The sequence below is a fragment of the Dreissena polymorpha genome, chromosome 4 (assembly GCF_020536995.1).
Source record: "Dreissena polymorpha isolate Duluth1 chromosome 4, UMN_Dpol_1.0, whole genome shotgun sequence".
NCBI lineage: Eukaryota > Metazoa > Mollusca > Bivalvia > Myida > Dreissenidae > Dreissena > Dreissena polymorpha.
In genome coordinates, this window is record NC_068358.1 from 35117794 (window position 1) to 35128234 (window position 10441).

Below are 10441 nucleotides of genomic sequence, written 5' to 3' on the forward strand. Positions count from 1 at the left end.
CTTTGGCTGCCAAAAATATACGTTACTTCCTTCCAGGAATTAAATGACTCTTGAAACAAACATGACTGTCTTCTAAACTGAATAATGTCTTCAGAAACTCCAATGTCATCCATAACGTTTGATAATCTAAGAGACATTTGATCCATAGTACATGAATCCATTGCTTTATTTAATATAAATACCAATGCATACAGTTGTTACATACCATTAATAAACAAGTATAAAGATGGCGATGTAATTTATTTAACTTCCCCACACAGTATTTGCACGCTTAACTCCATACACTAACTGCATAAGTTAAATCATATTGGCAGGGATAGCAAAAATCAATAAACAACTGGCATGTCATGAATAGAGTCGTTTGAATAGAAGACAATTACTTGTCTAAATCCCAATATACATTATAAGGAGTGAACTGTAGGCTATTTTTTCTTAAGCTAACTTCACAATATTTTATTAAACGTACAGACCAAACCAGCTGAGTAAGCTGTCAATTGTTCACAATATTCGTTTGTGGTGTTACTATAACTGTTATGTAAGCGTGAGAATAATGCAATTTAAACTTCGTTTTTTTGAAAGAGGTTGTTCCAAAAATGCTTTTTTACGATTTAGTGTCTGATATATTTATATTGTGTGCTGAGTTCGGTGAGCAACGTACTTTACTTGCACTGATTCAATTGCAGGGTAAGATTAATGTTCTTCAATGTGTACATATCTGAAGCAAATCACAGTACAAGAGACACACAATCAATTACATATTCAATATTTATGGCGTATTTCCCTTTTACGGATAGATTGGACATTGCTAAAACAACGTAAAAATAACAATTTTAACAATCGATTTTTTCTGAGTTTTAATTCAGTTTACAACATAACTATAAACTGAGCATTTGTGCACTTTTCTTTCGCAGTATTATGCGAAGTTTTGTCCTTAGATACAGAAAAAATACTTCTCAATTTGTTTCAGAACCAAAATTTTGTATCAATTTTGTATAATTACATGCTCAGCTTAAATATATGAATCACGCGAGGGTATTCGACAAGGACACTCATGATTTAAATACGTAATGAGCAAACGATTACGTATAATTTATATCGACAAATGTGTCATCAACTTTTTCATTAGAAAAGGAAAGCTCTTTAGGACACAAGATGCAATCAGAATTAAATGCGTTAGCGAGAACTTCGGTTTTCGTTAACAGCATACTTATATTAATCTCAAGCCTTAAACGATACTTCAAAAAGCTTTCCATGACGCTTGCCTTACTCAACTGCTCTTGTTATTATGCCACTTAACAGGTTTCAATATGGCCCATTTTTCTAACATTCAATTTAATTCTGATTTACACCAAAAGGCACCTTGTGTTTCATTTCACAATTATTGTTCACGTTACCGATGAAAGTTTATTTGATAACATAAGGTATTGCATAGAATTGGTATGAACTACGATTTCGTATTTAAGAAGTGGTGTACTCCAACTGCCATATGCATTCAATTGAAACATATTTGAAAAAAGAGCACTCTATATGTGCCATTAACATGTACAACCACAAGTCCAAAAAAAAATTAACATACTTTAATCCCAAAAATAAAGACCACCATCTCACGAAAATTATCAAGGTAAGAATTGAATACATCAATATAAAAGTGAAATACTACCCATTCCAGCATCGAAACTAGATTAAATTATATCAAGTATAAATATACGCATACTACAAGTAAACTACAAATACACAATATACACAACAAAAAGCGTGCGATACACCTGGTCACAGTAAGTATAAATAGCAGGGTAATTGTTTTATGAGAAAAAAAATGCAAACTTAATTCTGGTATATGATGTTCCAACGTTTGTGTTACATGAACTACACATGTAAACAATAAACACTTGATTAAAACACGTGAATAAAACATCTTATTGATATACACTGTAAAACATTCCACTCATTTCATAAATCTCATGCACATGACCACATCCACAAAATCGACCTAAAATTTAAATACAAAGTAACAATAGCACAATATCATTGTGTGTGATTGCAAATTATCAATGTCCTATTGTAACAACATCTACTATTGAATCAAAATCATACAATAACATGTTTTGGAAAATCACATATTTGGCACTCGTATTTAACAAATATTTTACTATTAACGTTCTTTTTTTCTCATAATGTCACAGTAAATAGTAAAGAAATCTCTGTTCGTGAATATTGTAATGTTGGTAAGTGCTATTGTCGCACCAGCAGTTGAGAAATCTTACTATAGTACAAAGTCCTTTATTTATTGCAAATGGCCAATCGCGAGACAGTCTGACTTTCATCAAAACAAGAAGCATTTCTACTACTGACAGCATCTGAAGACTGGAAATATTACAACATTGAATATATACACGTTGATACGAACTACTGCGTAAACACAAGTCGGTATCAACTATTTTTCACCTAACAGACATCGTCCTACGAGACTGAAAATGTGCCAGCTGGCTGCGTTGTTGTGAGGATTTATCTCCTGTGAAGAGCTGTAATCCTTCACTGCTTCAATAAAATTATTGTTAAGTTCCCAGCAGTGCCCTATCATATTCATGGTAGTGGCGCCCACTGTGGCTTTTCTTTGACCAATTTGATGTACCGGTATTCGAAACTTTAAGATTTCGTCAAATGCTGCTTGTTGCAAATCTGTCTTGCCAATGAGTCTGCATGCGACAAATTTCAGGTAGTACAACAACGGCAAAGCATCCACGGTTACGTCGTTTTTCATTGTGCTTACGTAATCTTTTGCGGCATCATTATTTAACGTTGGGATATATGTGGAATAAATTTCATAAGCTAGGAATTGTGGTATACAATTCACCTCATAATGCAGAAAAACAATTGGCAACGACATCTTCAAGATGTACTTAATTGCACTTGGGGTTATAGATTTTGTCGTCCTACAACAGACCGGTTCGGGACTACCTGGAAACGGAACTACCTCAATAATTGGTTGTATTTGTTCCTCTATTTCCAAAAGCAACGAAACAGCCCTTTCATTCTGACCGGTAACAATCAGCATAGACGAAAACTTTAGGTAACACGCCAACATACCGGATTTTATCGAAGTTTCATACAACATAGTTATTTCCTTGGTAATTGGTGTTTTCTGATCTATGCAAGAAGACGCTTGTATTGTGGCAATATTTGAGCGAAATGTTTGAATCCACATATCTATTGCATTGTTTTTAATGAGGTTTTCTTCTGTACAAGAAAATAATTTTAACCTGGGAATGTCTGCTTGTAGTGCATCGACTAACATAGAAGCAGTACACTTGTTGTACTTTTCAAGAATTGCATGTTTCATTAACCGGATTGGAGAGTGTAGCATGACATTTTCCAGTACAGTTTTTATGATAGAATGTTCATTCTCCTCCCGTGATGGCAGCTGGTAATTGTTGGTGGGATGATTTTCACTCCAAAATGCCGCCGACATCCTCTGTCCAACATCGTCAATCTTCATGGCAAACAGGTTATACAGATTTGTACTTACAAACACATCCAGCATTTTCAGTAGTAATTGGTATTCATGCACTTTAATTTTATTCGCAAACACGTTCACGCCCGATGTCGTATAGTGTGGACAGTTTCGGCATTTCAAGAACCGTGTCAATGTCTTCAAGCATCGGATGATGCACTGGACGAGATTTTTGTCAGTCCAGATTTCAGGCGGCGTTTGCTCTACTGTAAACATAAGAACTGTTTTAAGATGAAACGTGCTCAACCTGTCCCCAACGATACGCTTCAAATATTCCTTCCGTAACAATTTTGTGACAGCATATGCTTTCATATGTACCAAATTTAAGTCAAACATTAGACATCTCTCTGTAAGGTTAGTTGACATCCTCCACTGAGTTGCTAGAAAGTCAGTTGAATACGGTAATTGCATCAGTATGAACCCAAGCTTGGCGTACGTTTGATCAGTTATTTGTTTTGGCCAAACTAGCTGCAAACTGCAACACTGTGGTAGGGTAAATGGCGTTTGCACAAGGTGATCATTGTTATCCTCTACGCGCATCGTTGACAAATGTAACCCAACAGATTGTTTATTTGGACTGTATATGAGCTGATCGAAGTCTGAGTTCAGTCCCAGCGTTGTCGATCCTTCACTCTGACTGCCAAATATGTATCTACGGTCTTGGAATGAATTATACGATTCTTGCAACCAACATGCGATTCTTCGGAATGTTATCATGGATTGAGAAATTCCGATGTCCTCCATGACATTCGATAATGCCAGTGACAATTCCTCCAAATATAGCTCTTTATTAAAACTCATTTTGAACGTATGTTATTTAAAATATATCAACATATAGCAATGCAAACTTTACCCTGCGTTGACAACATGAATAAAATGTAGCAGTTGATTTTCGTGTACATTTACAGCTGATATGTAAAATTTAAACCAACACACATTTTCAATAAAACCTAAATAGTTTTCTTTTAATTAGTTTTTTTTAAAATCCGAACGATCGATGGCACTTCGCCAAACACATATTTGTTATATTGAATATCATTTTAAGTAGATAACGTATATCCTCTGGGAGCTTCGAACAGCTTTATTTTAAGTATTTACCTGCTCAAATATTGTAAACTTGAATTACTGATAACAGAAACTGTGTAAATACAAAGTGCTACGCTATCAGCAATATTTATGGTTTATGGATCCTTAAAAGGATAACCTTTCTTGATAACAACATCCATCTTAGATATTTTAATGTAAAAAGCTAACGAATGAAAGACAAATAAACACGTTGTTTTGCAAGTCGCATAATATTATCAAGCCCCACTACCCAATTATTAAACAAGAAATGTCTTTTAAAGACAATCGTCGTTGAATTTAATATTTTAATGATATGCTCTAAATAAAATACACGAGAACCAAGATGATTGGAAACGGGACATCTTGAACCTCATAATAATTGTCATTGGTATTGCAAAATTAAGCAAGGTAATATAATCACAATTGCGATGCATTAAGAGATTTCTATTATTTCATTATTTACTTGCAGAAAGTTTTATACAATATTTTCAAAAATAAATAATTTCACAGTGTTTTGCTTTTATATATGCAGTCATTTGCATATTTGAAGATTTTATATTGTTTTGCATTAATATATGCAGTCATTTGCATATTTGAAGATTTTATATTGTTTTGCATTTATATATGCAGTCATTTGCATATTTGAAGATTTTATAGTAATAGTTTTATAGTTATTTGACCATTTGAATATTTGTTTAATAGTATATGTCATTTGTATATGTGTTTATTGTTGTAGGGTTTCATGATCTTGTACAGCTACACTTGATGTCTGTTTTCTTGTCAATCTCTGGCAATATGATATTTAGGGGTAACACAATCTTAGTTGTAAATGCAATATTATACAACATATTTACATCACTTATTGTTAAGAGAATCATCAAATACCTTTCCAATATTTCCAATATAAGCAACAATGCTTGTTAAAGATTATTGCATCAACATTACATCCTTCTACAGTTTTGCTGTAACACTTTTTCAATATTCCAATATTGTCAACAATGCATGTAAAAGATTATAACATAACATAAATTAAGTCACAAACAAATTATTCATGTTGAGATCTTAAATGACAGCCTGTTATTGGCATCTTAATCAAAGCTCCCTTTTGATGTTACAACATACTTTGTTGTCATTACCTAATTGTGGGTCAGAGCAAATCTAAACCAAATGTGACCATAACAACAGCAGATGGCAACCAACTCCTATATAAGCCAAACGCAGAATGGATTCAATACCTCTGCTCTATTGCCATCTTGCTGTGTGTTTGTGTCAATAAAGTTCTACAGTTAATGTTGCTCTGACTTACAGGTAAGACATTTATTTTATTTCTACTTTACTTGTATAAGTGATATAAGTTCAGTATTTTGTATGTATTACAATTGTTCATTCTTCATGCAAGTCTAAATATTTGGTGATTATTTTAATATATAAAATAATCACCAAATATTTAGACTTGCATGAAGAATGAACAATTGTAATACATACAAAATACTGAACTTATATCACTTATACAAGTAAAGTAGAAATAAAATAAATGTCTTACCTGTAAGTCAGAGCAACATTAACTGTAGAACTTTATTGACACAAACACACAGCAAGATGGCAATAGAGCAGAGGTATTGAATCCATTCTGCGTTTGGCTTATATAGGAGTTGGTTGCCATCTGCTGTTGTTATGGTCACATTTGGTTTAGATTTGCTCTGACCCACAATTAGGTAATGACAACAAAGTATGTTGTAACATCAAAAGGGAGCTTTGATTAAGATGCCAATAACAGGCTGTCATTTAAGATCTCAACATGAATAATTTGTTTGTGACTTAATTTATGTTATGTTATAATCTTTTACATGCATTGTTGACAATATTGGAATATTGAAAAAGTGTTACAGCAAAACTGTAGAAGGATGTAATGTTGATGCAATAATCTTTAACAAGCATTGTTGCTTATATTGGAAATATTGGAAAGGTATTTGATGATTCTCTTAACAATAAGTGATGTAAATATGTTGTATAATATTGCATTTACAACTAAGATTGTGTTACCCCTAAATATCATATTGCCAGAGATTGACAAGAAAACAGACATCAAGTGTAGCTGTACAAGATCATGAAACCCTACAACAATAAACACATATACAAATGACATATACTATTAAACAAATATTCAAATGGTCAAATAACTATAAAACTATTACTATAAAATCTTCAAATATGCAAATGACTGCATATATAAATGCAAAACAATATAAAATCTTCAAATATGCAAATGACTGCATATATTAATGCAAAACAATATAAAATCTTCAAATATGCAAATGACTGCATATATAAAAGCAAAACACTGTGAAATCTTCCCCTGCGCTGTGAAACCAATGCTCCTGCATTGTAAACAAATCAAAGAAACTGTGAAGTATCCAGTTAAAAAGAACAATTTAAAATGATGACTATATGATGAGGTTAGGCAATATTTACAACAACATGAGAACAACATGAAAAAGAACATTCTAGACTGTAAAAAGGTTATAAGTTAAGTAATTAACAAAGTGTTCTTACTCAAAATCTTGCACAATTGCAGCTCCATTTAAATGATTGTTACCAACAATGGAATGAACAGGAAAAAAAATCCCGTATAGACAACATTAGGCCTAATTTAGAGTTATTGTCTCTAGAATGGGTTGTAGAACCGTGCACTTAGTTCTTAGCACTTTATTCATGATGATCAGTCATTACTTTAAAATTAACCCACTGTAAAGACTAACTCAGGTTGAGGTTTAATATTGAACCAAGAAAGGTATGCCATCTAACAAAAATGCAAGCTTCATCATTTTAAATGGAGGCAATGTATTGTTTAAATGGGACAATTAAATTTTAATTAGATTACTGTCATGTTACAAGATAACTCTATATTAAGAATCTTAAAGGATCAACATAAACCTAGGTTATAACCCAAACTTACTAACAAACTAATGACATAATGAGAAAAACTAAACACATACAAAAGGTGTGAAATGACAAACACTACATATATCAACTATTCAGTTTCTTCTTTTCTGTCTTGGTAGGGCCCTACATGGAAATGCGAGAAATCTAACCTCTGATAATTTAAAAACAACCCCTTTATGATGATAAAACTACTAATTATTGACATCTCTTTCGTAAACACACGCCCAATCTTGAAAAAAAAAGGTTCCCTATGTTATGTTTATTTTTGTATGTCTGGTATTTGGAAGTGTAGACATTCTTATAATGTCTAATGTCTGTCTAAAAGAGAAAAATACAATCTCAGAAAATGACTGGCAGATCCAGTGTGAAAGTCCTATCAGTTGTTCCACACAAACATGGTTTGTCACCTATGCATGTTGGAGTACATCTACCGTGAAGTTTAGGTAGAGTCACTGACAAAAGATAGCGACCTGACCGTTTTATATGCTGTAGAATTCTTGGAAGTTACAAGATCATAGATCATTTTTTTGTAACATAATATTCCGTAATTCTACAGTTAAATAGTCCTTACTATGATCATAATCATAGTACATGTAGACTGCAAATCCTAATACCAGACTACCATTATCAGAATGAAGTAAATTAAATGATCTTTTAAACTATGGTTAACAAATGTTAGGAACACCTACCATTAAACTGACAATATATTTGAAAAAAACTATCACTAAAATACAGGTAAACATAATATGTACACAAAAACTGTTTCTTTGTCCTTTTTTTATATAACATTTTTCCCGTTTTTTTTTATTGTTGTTTGAATTTAGGCTATATACAGTTTCAATTCATAATTTACCTTTTCTATCATAAATTTTTCTATTTTTGTGTGTGGAATTTTACATATTTTTAATAAATTAAATTTAACCCATTTTATTTGTTATTTATGCGATTGATTCTTTTGAAAAATTTCCCAAAGTAAACCCTTCAGTCGGTTAGATTTCTTAGGCAATTCGATGTAAAAACTGGGCCTACCTTGGTATCTTGCCATTCCCTAGAATGTGGAGGGAGATGTTTGGTCCGGGCTGTGGAGGTTGTCTGTGGTCGATTGTGGTTGTCTGAGCTGTGGTCTGGGTTGACTGCTGTGCTCGCCTCTGTGGAAGGCAGTGACTGGTCCCGCTGTAGACGGCTGTCTTTGATCCGAGCTGTGGTCGGCTGTCGCTGTCCCAACTGTGGTCTGGTCCTCAGCTGTTGCCCTTGTCAAGGATCTGAGTAGATATGGTTCTGGCACTGATGGGGTCCTCTTCATGGGATCGTCTGATTCTCACCACTGTCACACGTCCGGTTAGCGTGTGCTCTTTCTTATGAGTGACCAATTTGTTACTTTCACGTAGTTTCCCCAAGTGCGCAGGATAATGAAAGACTGTAAGTCAGAGCAACATTAACTGTAGAACTTTATTGACACAAACACACAGCAAGATGGCAATAGAGCAGAGGTCTTGAACAAATGCTATAAATTGTTAACAATACAAATTTTACAACTGAAAGTATTCAATATCTAAAACATCAAACTTTAGGGAATAACTCGCTTTTAGCAAGAGGTAACTGAAGAATTTTAATATATAAAATAATCACCAAATATTTAGACTTGCATGAAGAATGAACAATTGTAATACATACAAAATACTGAACTTATATCACTTATACAAGTAAAGTAGAAATAAAATAAATGTCTTACCTGTAAGTCAGAGCAACATTAACTGTAGAACTTTATTGACACAAACACACAGCAAGATGGCAATAGAGCAGAGGTATTGAATCCATTCTGCGTTTGGCTTATATAGGAGTTGGTTGCCATCTGCTGTTGTTATGGTCACATTTGGTTTAGATTTGCTCTGACCCACAATTAGGTAATGACAACAAAGTATGTTGTAACATCAAAAGGGAGCTTTGATTAAGATGCCAATAACAGGCTGTCATTTAAGATCTCAACATGAATAATTTGTTTGTGACTTAATTTATGTTATGTTATAATCTTTTACATGCATTGTTGACAATATTGGAATATTGAAAAAGTGTTACAGCAAAACTGTAGAAGGATGTAATGTTGATGCAATAATCTTTAACAAGCATTGTTGCTTATATTGGAAATATTGGAAAGGTATTTGATGATTCTCTTAACAATAAGTGATGTAAATATGTTGTATAATATTGCATTTACAACTAAGATTGTGTTACCCCTAAATATCATATTGCCAGAGATTGACAAGAAAACAGACATCAAGTGTAGCTGTACAAGATCATGAAACCCTACAACAATAAACACATATACAAATGACATATACTATTAAACAAATATTCAAATGGTCAAATAACTATAAAACTATTACTATAAAATCTTCAAATATGCAAATGACTGCATATATAAATGCAAAACAATATAAAATCTTCAAATATGCAAATGACTGCATATATTAATGCAAAACAATATAAAATCTTCAAATATGCAAATGACTGCATATATAAAAGCAAAACACTGTGAAATCTTACCTCTTGCTAAAAGCGAGTTATTCCCTAAAGTTTGATGTTTTAGATATTGAATACTTTCAGTTGTAAAATTTGTATTGTTAACAATTTATAGCATTTGTTCAAGACCTCTGCTCTATTGCCATCTTGCTGTGTGTTTGTGTCAATAAAGTTCTACAGTTAATGTTGCTCTGACTTACAGTCTTTCATTATCCTGCGCACTTGGGGAAACTACGTGAAAGTAACAAATTGGTCACTCATAAGAAAGAGCACACGCTAACCGGACGTGTGACAATAACATCTACCATGCGCTATGTGTTGAATGATTTAGTAGATCTAGCTCGGTTAACAGGTACGATCAAGTTTCATACAATTAAACAAAAAATTAGTTAACATAAGCTC